This window comes from Panthera onca, chromosome C1 (assembly GCF_046562875.1).
Source record: "Panthera onca isolate mPanOnc1 chromosome C1, mPanOnc1 haplotype 2, whole genome shotgun sequence".
Classification (NCBI taxonomy): Eukaryota; Metazoa; Chordata; class Mammalia; order Carnivora; family Felidae; genus Panthera; species Panthera onca.
Genome location: NC_138346.1, coordinates 135,324,070 through 135,341,045, shown reverse-complemented (window position 1 = coordinate 135,341,045; position 16,976 = coordinate 135,324,070). Strand labels below are relative to the sequence as shown.

The window sequence follows — 16,976 nt, the reverse complement described above, 5'->3', positions numbered from 1 at the left end:
TGGAAGTGTTCCCTCCTTTTCAATTTTTGGGAAGTGTTTGAGAAAGATTAGAATGAATTATTATATAAATGTAGAATTCACAAGTGAAGCCATCTGATTCTAGAATTTTCTTTGTTAAAAAAATTTTCTGATTACTGATTCAATGACCTTACTAGTAATACAGCTATTACACCTTTCTTTTTGAGTAGTATTTTCAGAGTATATATTTTTCCATCCTTTTACTTTTAGCCTATCTCTAACTCTATCTCTATCTCTATCTCTATCTCTATCTCTATCTCTATCTCTATCTCTATCTCTATCTCTGTATTTAAAATGAATTTCTTGTATACAGCATATAAATGGATCCTTTTTTTAAAAAATCCAATTTGACATCTATATTTTCAATTATACTGTTTCAATCTTTACATTTTATATAATTATTAATACTACTTGGTTTATGTCTACCATCTTACTATTTATTTGCTATTTATTCCATCTAATTTCCCCCTTTTCTTTTTTTTTTTTTTTTTGCTTTTAAAAATATTAATTGGGTACTTAATCTCCACTAATTGGCTGGTTTCATTTTATTTTTTTAGCTGTTGCTTTAGGTTTTTTAGCATATACCTTTAACTTATCATGGTCTACATTCAAATAATACAATGACATTCCTCCTTATCTTTTATACTCCTTTGTCATACATTTTAATTTTATATGTTTATATACTTTATAATATATAAATATAAAATATATTTTTATAGTATATATTACATGATATAATTATAATTATAAATATAAACAGATAAATAATTATTTTTTAAAGATAATAAAAATGAGATAAATGTGTTTTTTATATTTGTCCACATATTTGCCATTTCTGGCACTCACCATTTCTTGATGTAAGTCCAAATTTCTGTCTGGTATCATTTTTCCCTGATTGAAAAAATTCTTTTACATTTGTTTTTGTACTGGCCTACTAGTGATGAATTCTCTCAGCTTTTGTTCATTTTTTAAAAAGTCCATGTTTCTTTTTTAAAATATATTTTTGATGAGTTTAGAATTGTTGGTTGATAGTTTCCTTCAGCACTTTAAAGTGGCCTTTCCATTTTCTTCTGGCTTGAATTACTTCTGATAAGAAACTGGCTCTTCTTCTTTGTCCCTCTGAATATAATGTATCTTTTTCCTCTGGTCATTGAAGATTTTCTTTTTATCACTGATTTTCAGCAATTTGATTGTGATTTACCTTAGCTTGATTTTCTTTATGTTTCTTTTACTTGGACTTATTGTGATTCCTGGATCCATTGGTTTATAGTTTTTATAAAATTTGGGCACATTCAGCCATTATTTCTTCAAATATTTTTATGTCACATACCCTTCCTCCTAGAATTATGATTATACATAGGTTAGATTACTTGATATTGTCCCACAGGTTACTGATGCTCTGTTTGTTTGCTTCTTCAGGTTTAATTATTTTATTCTTTTTTTTTTAATATTTATTTATTTTTGAGAGAGAGAGAGACAGACAGACAGACAGACACAAGCAGGGGAGAGGCAGAGAGAGAGTCAGACATAGAATCCAAAGCAGGCTCCAGGCTCTGAGCTGTCAGCACAGAGCCTGACAAACCGTGAGATTATGACCTGAGCCGAAATCAAGAGTTGGACGCTTAATTGACTGAGCCGCCCAGGCACCTCTAGAGCAGTTTTAGGTTCACAGCAAAATTGAATGGAAAGTAGAGAGATTTTCCATATGCCTACTGTCCCCACATTTGTATAGCCCCCCTATTATCAACATCCTCCACTAGAATGGTGCATTTGTTATATAATGAGGGCACCTACATTGACACATCATTATCACTCAGAGTCCATAGTTTACATTAGGATTCATTCTTGGGATTGTACATTCTTTAGGTTTGGACAAATGTATAATAACATGTATCCCCACTTAGGGTAGATTCACTGCCCTAAAAATCCTCTGTGCTCTGCCTATTCATTCCTCCCTCAACCCTAACTCCTGGCAACTTTTTATGTTTTTATCATCTCCATAGTTTTGCCTTTCCTGGAATGTCATATAGTTGGAATCATGTAGTATGTAGGTTTTTTCAGATTGGCTTCTTTCACTTAGTAATATACATTTAAAATCCTTCCATGTTTTTCTTTCTTTTCTTTTTTTTTTTAAGTTTATTTTGAGAGAGGGAGCAGGGGAAGGACAGAGAGAAGGAGAGAGAGAATCTCAAGCAGGCTCTGCACTGTCAGCATAGCCAAAGATTTTAGGGGCACCTAGGTGGCTCAGTTGGTTAAGTGACCAGTTTGGCTTGGGTCACGATCTCAGGGTTTGTGGGTTGGAGCCTGATGTTGGCTCTCTGCTGTCAGCACAGAGCCTGCTTCAGATCCTCTGTCTCCCTCTTTCTCTGCCTCTTCCCTACATGTGCACTTTCTCTCTCTCAAAAATAAATAAACATTAAAAAATTTTTTTAATTGGCCAAAGTTCTTAATAGTTGGACGCTTAACCAACTGAGCCCCCCAGGCTCCCTGTTTGTGTTTTTACTGTTGAGTTTTAGGAGTTCTTTGTACATTTTGGATAACAGTTTTCCATTTTATATGTCTTTGGTAAATATTTTCTCCTGATCTGTGGCTGTTTCTGGATATGTTTCTAATTAATTAATTTTTCTCTTGATTATGGGTAATAATATCTCACTCCTTTGCATGCCTAATACTTTTCCAAGATGCTAGACCTTGTGAATTTTACTATTGAGTACTAAAGTTTATGGTTGGTTACTGGATTTTGCTGCAGTTCTTTAAAGAGTATTGGGCTTTTTCCAGTGTGCAGTTAAGCATATTGGCTTTATCCTTCCAAGGCTTGCGTTTAAACCTTGTTATTGTAGGCCTCTATTTTGGAAATAATTTGATCCTACTACTAATTCATGACCCTTCTTTCAGAGATCACAAGCCTGCATTGCCTTTTGTGCAGTATCTGGAGGCCATATTTCATATATTTTGTCTAGTTTAGTTGTCTACAGTGGGAAGTCAAAATCCTTCATGGGTAGAGTTAGAGGTCCTATTTTTTATTGTTAGAAGAAAAGCTTTTTTGTTGTTGTTGTTTAGTTCACAACTCACTATTAAACTTGATATTAGCAATTGTGTTCTAAATTTTTAATATTGCTGTCTAATTTGAAAATACCTCTCTCAAATGTCTTTTGGACTTAGCTACACACTTCCAGTTATAAGACACATTCATGCCATAATATGACCTCTGGACTCATCATTGCATCACAGTTATGGATGTGTCAATTCACAGAATGATAGGATTATTGCTAGAAGCCAGTCTTGAATTTGGTTGGCTAGTTACAATTTACTGATACATAAACTCTGCAGACCACATAAGCCTATCCCACTAAATCCAAGCTACATATATCCCTAACTGAATCTTCTTAGCTGGATCCCAAGATGCATGTGGCCACTCTGGCACACCTAACATGAGGAAAGGTGATGAAGTCATAAAGAATAGAAACACTGCTTCTAACTTAATTGTAGTTAATGTATTTTACTTCAAAAATTGTACAAAAATGTATGATCATTAAATTCATTGCCTTGGAGGGGAACTGTGCAAAGGAGCCTTGGAGGTTGTACTTCATTAGCTTCATAGTAAATCAGTCTCTGATTTTAGCATCAGTTTTTTTTTTAAATGTATTTATTTTGAGAGAGAGAGTGAGAGAGAGAGAGAGAGAGAGAGCGAGCTCCAGAGGGAGAGGAGCAGAAAGAGAAAGAGACAGAGATCCAAAGCAGGCTCTGTGCTAACAGCAGAGAGCCCAATGCAGGGCTCAAACTCATGGACTGTGAGATCATGACCTGAGCCAAAGTCAGATGCTTAACCAACTGAGCCATCTAGGTGTCCCTAGCATCAGTGTTTTTAAATGCACCGTCATTTGGGCGCCTGGGTGGTTCAGGCATTAAGCATCTGACTTCAGCTCAAGTCATGATCTCACAGTTTGTGAGTCTGAGTCCCACACTGGGTGAGCTCGAGCCCCACTTTGGATGAGCTCAAGCCCCACTTTGGGTAAATAAGACCCCCACTTCAGGTAAAAACATGAGTCCCGGTGAGCCCCACTTCTCGCTCTCTCTCTCTCTGCCCCTTGCTCACTTGCACCCTCTCAAAATGACTGAATATGTACAGTCATTCTATATCACATATAGATTATAAGATTTTGGAATTATTCAGACTATAATCTTGAACTGGAAAAAATATTCTTTTTTTTTTTTAGGTACTAAATATGGGAATCAGGAAATATGTTTTTGGTGTGACTTTTACTTCATAATTACCTGACACTGACAAAAGTCAGTTACATACTAAGTTTCTGCAGGCCTTGGAAAATAATATGCTAAAGATTTGGATGAGAGGAAGAAATCCAGACTTTTTGTAATATGGAATCTCTCTCTCTCTCTCTCTCTCTCTTTTTTTTCTCACAATTATTCGTTTTTGAGAGACTGAGTGTGAGTCAGGGAGGGGCAGAGAGAAGGGGAGACACAGAGTTGAGGAGGGACAGAGAGAGAGGCAGACACAGAATCTGAAGCAGACTCCAGGCTCTGAGCTGTCAGCACAGAGCCCGACACGGGACTCGAACTCACAGACTGAGAGATCATGACCTGGGCTGAAGTCCAATGCTTAACCGACTGAGCCACCCAGAAAACCCTGTAATACAGAATCTTAATGATTACAAAACAAAAACGAATAAGCAAAAGTCTGGATTTAAAAGTAGAAAGTATTGTTTTTACTTCCATACTTAGTAAGTGGAATAGTCCTCATATGTTGATTGTCTCATCTGTTTCCCTCAGTCAATCTCGTGGAAATAATGATGCTCTAAACTTGATTTTTACAACTAAGCTTGTTGCAAGGTAGCTCCCCAAAAGTAATTGGGCTTTTATTAGTTTTTATACCAAGAACTCTATTTTAACAGCATCAATACAAACTATATATTAATATTTTTCTCTTTTAGAAATTGCTGAGAATGTCTTTTCGTAAGGAAATGATTTCTTCTTTTTTTAAAAACCTTATCAATCTACTGACAGTCTCCATGTTTCAGATGTGGTAAAGCTAACTTCCTCATAAAGGACAAAAAGAATTCTTTTGCACACTAAATAGCAACACCCAGACTATAGTAATGTCTGGCTGCTGTTAGGAAGTTTAGAATTCTTTTCCTGTTTTGAATGTTCATTCCTGTTTTGAGTTGTTGATTAAGAGAACAAATTTATTGACAGACTTTTTCTTCTGGATTTCAAGTAACCAGTGTTGATTGGCTGTCTGCTGAAGCATAATAGTGAAGGGTACAAATGAGCTAGCGACACCTCTGAGAATAAGAAGAATTAAATACAAGAAAGATTAAATGCTGAGGTAGAGTTCAGAAAAGAGAGAGATCTCTATGACCTCAAGTAAAGATTCTAAAACTTAAGTTGGGCTTTGGCAGTTGAATAGAATTTAAAGAAGGCTATTCCATGAGGCAAGCAAAAATACCAAATAAGAGTAAAGTTAACAAGTAGGAATATGCAAGTCTCTTTTATCTAATTCAACCACAATTGTCAAAAGTTCATTCTCTTGTGAATATTTTGCTAATTAAAGGACACAAAAATAAATGAAGAATAGTCTTTACCCCCATAGAATTTAACAATCTAGAAAACAGAGAATGATATGGACACAACTACTATAAGAAAATGGATTTCTGTGAGTAAAATTTATACTATAACCTTTATTTCAATGCCTGAGCAACAGACATGTGGGCCGAAAGATCTAGGTTTAAAATTTAGCTGTGCCTCTTCCTAGCTATGTAACCCTGAGCCCATTTGAATGTTAATTTCATCCATGACTGTGTTCCATCGATTTTGCAGATGTAATTGGAAGTTCTCCACCAGCAAACTCATTCCCAGCAGGTCAGAGAGCATTTCACTGCCATTAATATTACCAAATGATCAGAGCCTAGGCTAGCTTTCCTTGCACAGGCTTTGTGTTTTGCGCTCCATAAATACCCATGAGGTCACATTAACCCAATAGCAAATTATTGGATTCCAGTTCTTGCTATCTGTCTATAGGCATTGCTGTTCCTGCCTCACCAACTGAATCAGATTCCATTGGCCTGACTCTTAGAGCCACATCCGCACTTACTGTTCCTTTGGAAGTAGCTCACTGGGCCACACTAAGAGACCAGGCTCCTGTCAGTCCAGTTTCCTTCATCCTGACATCCATGAGGGTGACCAGCTGTCTTGGCTTGCCTAGGACTGAGGGGATTACTGGGACATGGGAATCTCAGTATTAAACTGGGAAAATCCTGGCTAACTCGGAATGAATTGTTCATCATACCAGTGGCATGGACCAGACCTCTCCCCGATGACTCTAGCCCTTGTTGCTGAAGACTCAACATATCTGCTGCTTAATCTAGTCCAGGTTTAACAGTCTCCTATGTATTTTGAGAGTTAAAAAAGAAAATGTATGTGAGGGTTGAGTTCCTGAAGTGTGTCAGTGAGTACTGAATGAGAATGCCAAGCCAGCTTCAAATTAAAAGCAATACTAGATTGCAAATTAAAACACTCTGCCACTTAAGAAACTTCAGGGATCAGGAAAGAAAGTCAGTAGCTTGAGTGAAAGGTTATAGGACACCATAGATGAAGCTGAAAAGTAGGGTTTGACCAAGATTTCTATGTATTTGTGTATGTGTGTATATGCATGTGTATACACACATGTACATGTATGTTTGTTGATGGGGAATAAATGCTATGAAAAAATTTTGGAAATATCAGTAGAACTAAGGTAGTAACTGGCTAATACTAAGTAGGCAATGGCTTAATAGCTGGGAGAATTACTTAATAGAATATTCTCAATTTTATTTATCATAAATTTGAAGTAAGCCCTTGAGGCTTTTTATTATATCTCTATGAGAATTAAGTATAAGATAATATGACATAAACCCAAATCAAATAACTGGTTATTTCTAACTTAATACATTAATATTTTACAGGGAATTTTGAGATGAATTAGATAATTATCAGAGATAGGGAAAGAAAGAAGGTAATTAAATGTTTTCAATTAGAACATGTGGACAGTTGACTTTTTTAATGCATCTTAAATGTCTTACAAATGTTGACAACCTTATGATAATTGATCTTTTCTTGCATTTGATGACTTTGACTGAACACACTATAATCACTGATTCATTTCCATAGTTTTATAAAGCAAAAAGATCCCTCAATAGTCAGTGAAATTAGTTTTCTAATTTAAAGCTTTTTTTCCCACTTAGAAATAATTAGCTATGCTTGAAACTTTCTTACAAGAATTTCTCTATAGAGGAAATGATGCTTTCAACTTGAAGTTCCCAACTGGATTAAAACTACTTTGTGTGTGTGTGTTTGGGGGGGGGGGGGGGGAATCATGTCCCTACTTCCATCCCGATTTCATATAGACAGGAAATGTTTATAAATCTGTTGGTATTCACAAAACTGCCTTCTCCAGTGTAGTGATTTTGAGGCAAGAAGATCTGGGTGACAAAAGTGCAGCAGTAGAGTTGTGCTAGGTAGGTTTGGGCTTCTGAATCATTTTCAGGTACATATCAGATCAAAACAAATTCTGAATCCACAAATTCAGGGGGTTTCTATGACCATATTTGTAGTCCACAGTTATTAGCACATTACAACATAAATAATTAATACTGAATACAGTTTTTGATAGGTTAATCAACTCAGTTCACTCAATAAATATTTAGAGGGTGTCTTCTATGTGTAAGGCACACTTCTAATCACTAAGGGTATAGTCAAAATACTTAGCCTTGTAGAGTTTACATTCTACTAGGGAAAACAGACCAAAAGAAACAAAAGTAAGTACATAGTATGTCAGATGGGGATGGATATACTATGAAGAAATGAAAGCAGGGTAAAGGGTTTAGGGGGTGCTTGGGAGTGGAGAGGGCAGGACTGCTGTTTGAGATTTGGTGTCAAGGAAGGCCTCACTGAAAAGGTGACATTTGAGCAAAGAGTGTAGGAAGAAGAAAGTGAGCTTTGAAGGTATGTGAAGAAGAGCCTTCTAGGCAGAGGGAGAAGCCAAGGTCCTAGGGCAGAACTGCTCGGATATCAAGGAATAATAGCACGGAGGTTAGTCTGGTAGGCACACGTGGAAAAGAGGGAGTGAGTGGCAGGAGATGAGCATGGAGAGGTGGGGGCAGAGTGCCAGGTCTTAAAGGGCTTTATAGGGTAGGGATTTGGGGCATTTACTCCCAGTAAGATGACTTTGGAAACAAAGGGTTGAATTTTTTTAATTCAAATACCCTCAAACCAAATTGCCATAAGACTTGTCATCTAGTTAAGAAGACCAATTCCATTTTGGATTATCTTTTTGAACTTAGGTGGATCATCCTATAAGCTTATTAACTCAATCTTGGGAAAGACTTGCCTGGTAATATGGCAGCAACTAGAATCTAGTTGCCAAACTTTTTAGAACAGTTTGTCCATTTTTCATCTCTCTAATTGATTTTCATCAACAGATTTCCATCTTTCATCTCTCTAAAATGCTTAGCTTAAGTTTTCAGCAAATCGGGACCAATACTTTTATAAACCCATGGCATGTTATTGATTGTTTTCAAGTAGAAGAAAGCTTGTTTTATTAGCTAGAATATTTTAGTTTAATCATTTATTCAACAAGAATTTATTTTTTTCCTATTGTGTTCCAGAAATGGTGCTAGGTATTGAGAATACAAAAATATATAAAGGCTCTTTTCCTCAAAGAGCTCACACAAAGAGGTGACATAGATTCATAGATAAATGATTGCACTATGTATAATATGGCAACTGTCTAGAATTAGTACCTAGTAAATGCTCTTAGATTCTTGTCAAGTGGCTAAATTGTAGTAGCTGTGTCTGAAGTTAGGGAAGGATGACTGATTCAGATTCAGCTAGCAGCTTCATGAGGAAAGGACATTGTCTTGTTCTCTCCAGCATCTAACATAGAATCTAGCAGATAGTAGGTGCTCATTAAAAAGTTATAGAATGAATGAGTGAATGAATAAATGACTGAGAAGATGGTTGAGCAGAGTCTGAGGGAGGAATAAGATTTGTTGGGTAGCCAGACACACATTGCTGGCAAAAAGAACAAGGTGTGCAAAAGGTATGAAGATACAGAAAATCGTGATTACATCCCAGTAATAATTTTAGATTTCCGTTTAAGGTATTCTGCCAAGTCCACACCTGAGACATAATTATTGATACAAATGCTTCTTTTCAGTGTATTTCTTATGAATTTGCATGCATCTAGAAACTCCCTAAAACATTATTTGTATATATTTGTGTATATACTAGCCAGAGGAAATGTGTATATTTTTAGTACAAAAAACTTATTTGTTGCCTAACTTTTTTTAAAAAAAAGTGTATTTATAAGCAAGAACAACTCTGAAATTAGAAGAGATAGTATTATCCTATCAATATAAAGATTAATCCACCTGGGCAAACTTAGTAGAAAAAAATTTACAGATTTTGCCGTACAATGAAATGTACAATTTTGTCCATTAGTTGTGCAGTTAAACCTTCATCAAGGTATAACAAGCCCTGGAAATGATTTCAGTTGAATTACAAAAGAAATGGAATAAGATTCATTCAAAACTGGTTCACACCAGCTCTCCTGCATGTACTATTAACTGCTAAGATCAAGTCACAAAACATTATTTTGAGGAGAAAGGGTTTAGTGAACCCTAGAAATTGGGTTTGATTTATGCCAGAAAATCTGCCTTTTCACTGCTTGAGATTCTATGGAAGAAAGCCACAGTCTTTTACCAAATGGTTTCTAAGGAAACCCCTTATAGCACAGCATCTGAAAACAATTTGGTTGTTAATGAGAAATGGTTCTCACGATGGTGGGAAAGTGTTGACTGAAAGAAAAGACTTCTAGATTTGGCAGTCAGTCTGTAAAAAGTGTTTACTGTTCTGCAGTTACGTTCCTGAAATTTCTACGTAGATCAAACATTTGCAGGTCCTATTTCACAGTCAGTCTTGCTTTGTAGATATATTTTTTTTAAAGAAGCAATAGAAAATTTTTGTGCTAAAAATGTAGATGCTTGACTTGTGAATATATTCAAACAAGTGTCCTCCCAGAATCTGCAGTCCATTGAGTTTTCCAATCTGTTTTGGAATTCCCACATTCCATTCAATATGCTTGAATTCATATATTAATAACATTGTATTATAAGTATATAAAGTTAAATTGCATAAAATGTTGCTAAAAATCCTAAAATATGGTAGGGTATTTATATATTCTTTAAACCTGTTTTTCAAGTGTATTCTGAAATGTCTCATAAGTTGTATTTATTTTACTTCTTTTAAGTTCTTCAAAAGAAAGCAACTAATTGGAACATTTTAACTATAATCCTTTTATAATAATTTCAAGATTAAATATTAATATCTAATGAAGCACTAAAACCTTGAAATTAAGAAATAAATGCTAGATCTGCACTAATTCCTCTAAGTGAATCTTTTGAAGTCAGATTCCAAGATAACCATACCTATATTTTCTCGATAACCCCTAAGTAATGAAACCAAAAGAAGAAATTCACACAATAATTTCAAATAGGTTTTCACCTCCAGCATGATTCAGAAACATGAATGAATATATGGCAGGAAGCAGGAAAGGCCACCAGAAGTTCAAAGGAAGATATTTTGAAATATTTCTTGCCCTGGAAGCATTAGAAGTTTGTGAGTCTGTGTAAAATACAATACTCAGTTGTCACTTGAAACCCTATGGGTGCATCACTTTGCCCACTGCTGCCACCAGTCCATCTGTCCCCCGTATGTTTTCTGTTTTAGACTTTTGTACAAGGCAGAGTTGCCAAGAGTCTTCTGCTGTCCTCAGTTGTTTTCCTCATTTGACCCCCACCTCCTTTCTCTTTCTTCCCGGTCTTTGAACTTCCTCCACTTTGGGCAGCTGCTTTCATTTGCGGCTCTGCTTTGGGCAGGGAAAAAAATTCTGCCAATGGAAACAGGGAAAATAAGAAAACAAGACGGGTTGCAAGTGCTTTGCATGTGTCACGGCTCTCTGGCGGCCCACTGTGGGGTCTTTCAACTCCTTGAGTAGTAGACCAAGAAGGGATCTGCTGTTGGAGACTGACCCGAAGTGACCACAGATTATCTAAGAGACCTTTTCTTCTTATCTCAGAACCAACAAACCCAGAAGTTGTGTTGAGGGAAGTTGGAAGGTGTTATATTTTATATGTTTATTACCCACTCCATACTCTGAGGCATATATTCTCCATTCAGCTCGGTCAGATCTATACTATTGTCAGTTTTGCCTGGTTACAATAAACATTTACTTATATAGTATTTTGGGTTATGACATTTTAGAGGAAGAGACTATAACCTTTTCTTCTACTCTCCCTTATTCTCTACAATACAGAAACTCAGAGGGCAGAAACTTCTCTGTTTAACTTTCTCAAAGCAATTGATGACAGATAAGCATGTATATGAGTATTTCATAAACATTAATTCATGAAGAGAATGAAAAAGCATCTTTTCTAAAACAAAAGCAAGCTAATGCTTTATCATTGCCGTTGTGCCAGTGTGTTCAATTTTTGAATTTTAGTGAAAACTTTTTTGAGTGGCTGAGACACAGAAGACATGTCATTCTTGTCTCTGTTGATAAAACATCAGGAGGGTAGATTGACAGTGGGAGATGCCCCAAATAGACATAGTTTCTGCCTCAGCACATTCAATTTGTTCCTACTTCTTTTCTTCCTCCCTTTCCTGCAGTATCCACCGGAGCACCACAGGATGGCTCCCCACAGAGGGCAGCAGGCTAACTGGGCAGCTGGTAAGTCCGGTGTTAGACTTAGAAAGGAATATTTGCCTTTCCTTCTATAAACACTCTGCACCTCACACTGGTAAATGTATAGCCGAGTGAAGAAATTGTCCGGGTGAAATGTCTCCTCCCTTTGACCTTGTCTGAGTGCCGTTGATTTTTATTATCCAAGCTAAACCCCTAAAAAGCAGGAATCACACAAGAGCTGTAAACATGTGTGAAAAACAGGAGAAACTGTATTTGCTGAGTCAAGACCCAAGTAAAGGAGTGGATCACATTTCCCTGTCTTGGAAGAACTTCTGAAGATAGGTACAGTCTCCAGATAAATTCAATTCAAAATATTCCAAGTGCCTTGTGTGCTAGACTCTTCTCTAGTAACTGCGAATTCACGGTGAATGCAAAGATAACAGAGATGTCCTACCCTTAGAGGAGCTCACAGACTAGACTTGTGGCAGCCCCTCTTCTCAGAATCTGGAGGGTTTTAGATAGTGTCTCTAGATTTATATCTCACTAAGCAGTGATGCCCTTATCCATGTAACAAACTGGCAATGAATGCCCTATGCTGTGGTGAAGTGCCAGCTCCTTGGCTTTGCAATGATGAATAAGACAAGAGACCCTCGCCTCCAGAAGATCTCAGGCTAGAGGAGGAAAAGCGAGGTCAAAGAGAAACTATGAAACCATGTTTATATAAATGAGAAAAGAATATTCTCTCTGGAACACTCAATTTCTGAAATTGATAGATCTTTCCAGCTCAATGAACTCACATGTAAAGTGCTTAGTATGGTGCCTGGAAGACTGAAAGCACCCAAAAGATGTGAGCTATCTTCTTTTTCATTATTGCCTTTACCTCTTCTAATCTTATGCCAGGATTGAGCACCAATCTAGCCCTTCCATATTTGACCTCTTTAAATGTCTCACTAACAGAAGTCAATATATTTTTTGGGAGAAAAGCAACAGCTTATGTGGAAACATACCATCATCACTTATGTTCACCCACGGTTTCTAAATATCACGTGTAGTGATAAACACAAAGCTGTATGAAAAATTGTCTATTAGTTGGGAGTTAAATGGAATGTTTTTCATTCTGCTTCCACATTTCCATCCATTTCAGCAGAATTTCTTTTTGGGAAAATGAGTAGTGAATTGTATAAGGAAACATTTTAATTAAACAAGGTAGGGTTTAATGGGGTCTGCTCTGGGTGACTATCTCATGCTATTGTAAATATTCAGTTAACTTGTAGATCAGGGCTTATTAACCTTAGTACTATTGACATTGTAGGCCAGATGATTCTTTGTTTTGGGGGGCTGTCCTGTGCGCTATAGGATGTTTGGCAGCATCCCTGGCCTCTACCCTCCAGATGACATCATATCCCCACAGTTGTGACAGCCAAGAATGACTCCAGACATTGCCAATTGTCCCCGAGGGGGTAATATCTCCCCTACTTGAGAACCACCGCTTTTAGAAAATCTGGCCATTGATTTAAGCATATGGGATAGTGCAAACTGACCTGCGGTATGGCTTTTCTTCCAGTAGGTGTAGGACTTCAGTTGGCCATGCTCCTTCATTTAATAAGTGCCAGTTTGTGTGAGGTACTAGCAAAACCATGAGAGTAAGTTGGACCTTGCCCTGAAGTAACTAATAGTCTAATAATTTGTAAATTAAGTTGATTTGTCAGGTTTTGTAAATGTGCCAGATGATTCTTAGTAACACTGAAGCAGTGCCTTGGGCTTAGCAAGCTCTAAAAAACATCCCAAATTGGTATTATGTGGTATCAAAATGCTTCCAAAGCAGTGGACAATCTCCTATACTTTTCTTTAAAGTCTTCATTGACTATTCTCTGATTCTTGTGCATGGAGTAAATTACTTACTACTGGGATATTTATTTTTTTGTTGTTTATTAAGTCTTTTTCCTCCAAATTTTTTATAAACCCAACACTTGTGTTATGGATTTGGGGGATAATAACAGCACCTGTCCTGATACATAGAGTTCTTATTGTTTAGACAGCTGTCTACACTCTGGACATTTGTACTTGCACATTCAATTTTAAAAGAATAATTGTGTGATGAAAAAGATCTTATAATTGTGTAACTGAAGCAAAATTGAGTGCTCATTCACTGTCAAGTTTATAAAAAACTGTAAAAAGTAACAAACAATCCCAAATATTATAACTAAGCAAATCAAGTGCAGAGTAGCATACAACATAGCATTTCATACTGCATCTGAACTAATAAGATGTTGGGCAATAGAGTTGAATATAGTTAAAATAGTTACATAGCAATAAAAGCATTATTCTCTACCAGTACAGCATCTTCCTGGCATTTACATAGTCCTTTGTATATGCCCAAGTGGTTTAACTCTTCATTCATAAAGCTATATTAAGAATTTGATTTTTGTGGGTTTTTTATGCTGTTACCAGTAAAGAAACTTCAAGAATATATAGTCGTTTTTACCTTTAATATTTCCTTTGTCACTAACGGCCTTTCTATGAAGATTTTTATTTTGTAAATCTGGCATTATTATACATACATATGTGCTTACCAAATGCCAGTACCCATGCTAAATACTTTACACACAGTAATGCATTTAGTCTAAGAACCTCATCCAGACTTAATACAGTGAGTTCCAGAACCTGAATCTGAACCCACAATTGTCTGGCACCAGTGTCCTTCTTCTTTAACCAGTATGCCACATGGCTTCCTTCAGCCTTTTATGGACACTAAAAGAAATATGTCTTTTATGCAAAAGAATGAAATTGGACTTTACAAAAAAGTCAACTCAATGTGGATTAAATACTTAAATGTAACACCTTCTAGAGAAAACCAGAAGAAAACACAGGGGGGAGGGCTTGTTGGCATTGGTCTGGACAATGATTTTTTTTTTGGATATGACACAGAAAACAAGCCACAAAGGCAAAATAAACAATTGAGATTACATTAAACTAAAAAGCTTCTGTACAGCAAAGAATCACAAAATGAAAAGGCAACCTATGAAATGGGAATAAATATTTGCAAACCATATATCTGATAAGGGGCTAATAGCCAAAATATTGAAGGAGCTCATAAAACTCAATAGCAATAAAACTAAAAACCCAATTTAAAAGTGAGCAAAAGACCTAAATAGACATTTTCCCAAACAAGACATACAAATGACTAACATACAAATGTATGAAAAGGGGCTTAACATCACTCAGGGCACTGCAAATCAAAACCACAATGAGGGGGCACCTGGGTGGCTCAGTTGGTTAAGCATCCAACCCTTGGTTTCGGCTCAGGTCATGATCACACAGTTCATGACATGGGGCCCCATGTCTGGCTCTACGCTGATAGTGCAGAGTCTGCTTTGTATTCCCTCCCTCTCCCTATATCTACTTCTCCCTCCCTCCCTCCCTCTGTCTCTCTCTCAAAATAGATAAATAAACTTTAAAAAAAAAAAACCTCACAGGTATCAGGATAGCTATTATCAAAAGGATAAGAGAGAAGTATCAGTGAGAATGTGGAGAAAAGGGAACCCTTGTACACTGTGGGAATATAAATTGGTGTTCTCCACTATGGAGAACGATTTGGAAGTTCCCCTCCAAAATTAAAAATAGAACAAGGATATGATCCAGAGTTCCACTTCTGGGTACTTACCCAAATCTATTGAAAAGATATCTGCCCTCCATGTTCATTGCAGCATTCTTCACAATAGCCAAGATGTGGAAACAATCTAAGTGTCCATCAACAGATAGAATGAATAAAGGAAATAAATATATAATATATATTATATATGTGTATATATCTGTGTGTGTATACATAAATACACACACACATATATACACATATATACTATATATAAAAATATCACTTGGCCATAGAGGAAAAAGGAAATCCTGCCATTTGCAACAACATAGATAAGCCTGGAGGACATTATGCTAAGTGAGATAAAGCAAATGCAGAAAGACAAATTCTGTATGATCTCATTTATATATGGAATCTAAAAAAGTTGAACTCATAGAACCAGAGAGTAGGTGGTTTCCAGGGGCTGGGGGAAATGGGGAGATGTTGGCCAAGGGTAAAACCTTGCAGTTACAAGATGAATCAGTTCTGGGGATCACTTGTACATCATGGTGATTATAGTCAATGATACCATATTATATACTTGACATTTACTAAGAAACTAGATCTTAAGTATTCTCACCACACGTATCAAAAAGATAACTATATGAGTGATGATGTGTTAATTATCTTGACTGCCACAATTATTTCACAATGTAAATTGTATGAAATCATCGCATTGTACACCTTAAAAATCATGTTGTACAACCCAAATGTATACAATTTTTATTTACCAATCATACCTCAGTAAAGCTGGGGAAAAGAAAGAAATGCGCATTTGCTGTCTAAGCTGTCTGCTGCTCCGAGATGACAATTTAGAGATTTTGGTCTTTGCAATTCAGTAACACTAGGAGACTTTTGATTTGTTTGAAGTAGATCCCAATGAGCTATCCTAATGTATTATGGTGAAAGGAATAAAGGAAAATTTCTCCGATTTCTAAAATTATTTGAAATATTTCCCCATTGCCTCAGTCTACTCTTTCTCCTCTAAATAGATATAAGTAATGTGTATACACAATATTTACATTATTCAAGTGATAATCATATCACTGCTCTCAAGTAACCATACATTAAATGGTTCAAGAAAATTGGCTTCCAGGGGCGCCTGGGTGGCGCAGTCGGTTAAGCGTCCGACTTCAGCCAGGTCACGATCTCGCGGTCCGTGAGTTCGAGCCCCGCGTCAGGCTCTGGGCTGATGGCTCGGAGCCTGGAGCCTGTTTCCGATTCTGTGTCTCCCTCTCTCTCTGCCCCTCCCCCGTTCATGCTCTGTCTCTCTCTGTCCCAAAAATAAAATAAAAAACGTTGAAAAAAAAAATTAAAAAAAAAAAAAAAAAAAAAGAAAATTGGCTTCCATTTTGTTATAACTTATATAAGCTACATAGCTACATTAATGTTGATAGAAAATTTGAGAGGGGAGGTATTTTAAAACAATATATTTTTATAATGAAAACTATCTTGGGGCACCTGGGTGACTCAGTCTGTTGAGCGACCAACTCTCAATTTTGTCTCAGGTCATGATGTCACAGTTTCGTGAGTTTGAGCCCCTCATCAGGCTCCATGCTGACAGTGCAGAGACTGCTTGAGATTCTCTCT

The 16,976-nt window shown here is 36.5% G+C and overlaps 1 long non-coding RNA gene across 3 annotated transcripts in view; it reads left to right on the top strand.

Annotated features, from left to right (window-relative positions):
- The window catches only part of LOC132671832 (uncharacterized), a 197,899-nt gene that overhangs the window by 39,119 nt on the left and 141,804 nt on the right, over positions 1–16,976 (top strand). For all 3 annotated transcript variants that reach the window (XR_009607272.2, XR_009607270.2, XR_009607273.3), the window contains exon 2: positions 11,740–11,800. This is a non-coding gene — a long non-coding RNA (uncharacterized LOC132671832). The remainder of the gene's footprint in view (positions 1–11,739; positions 11,801–16,976) is intronic.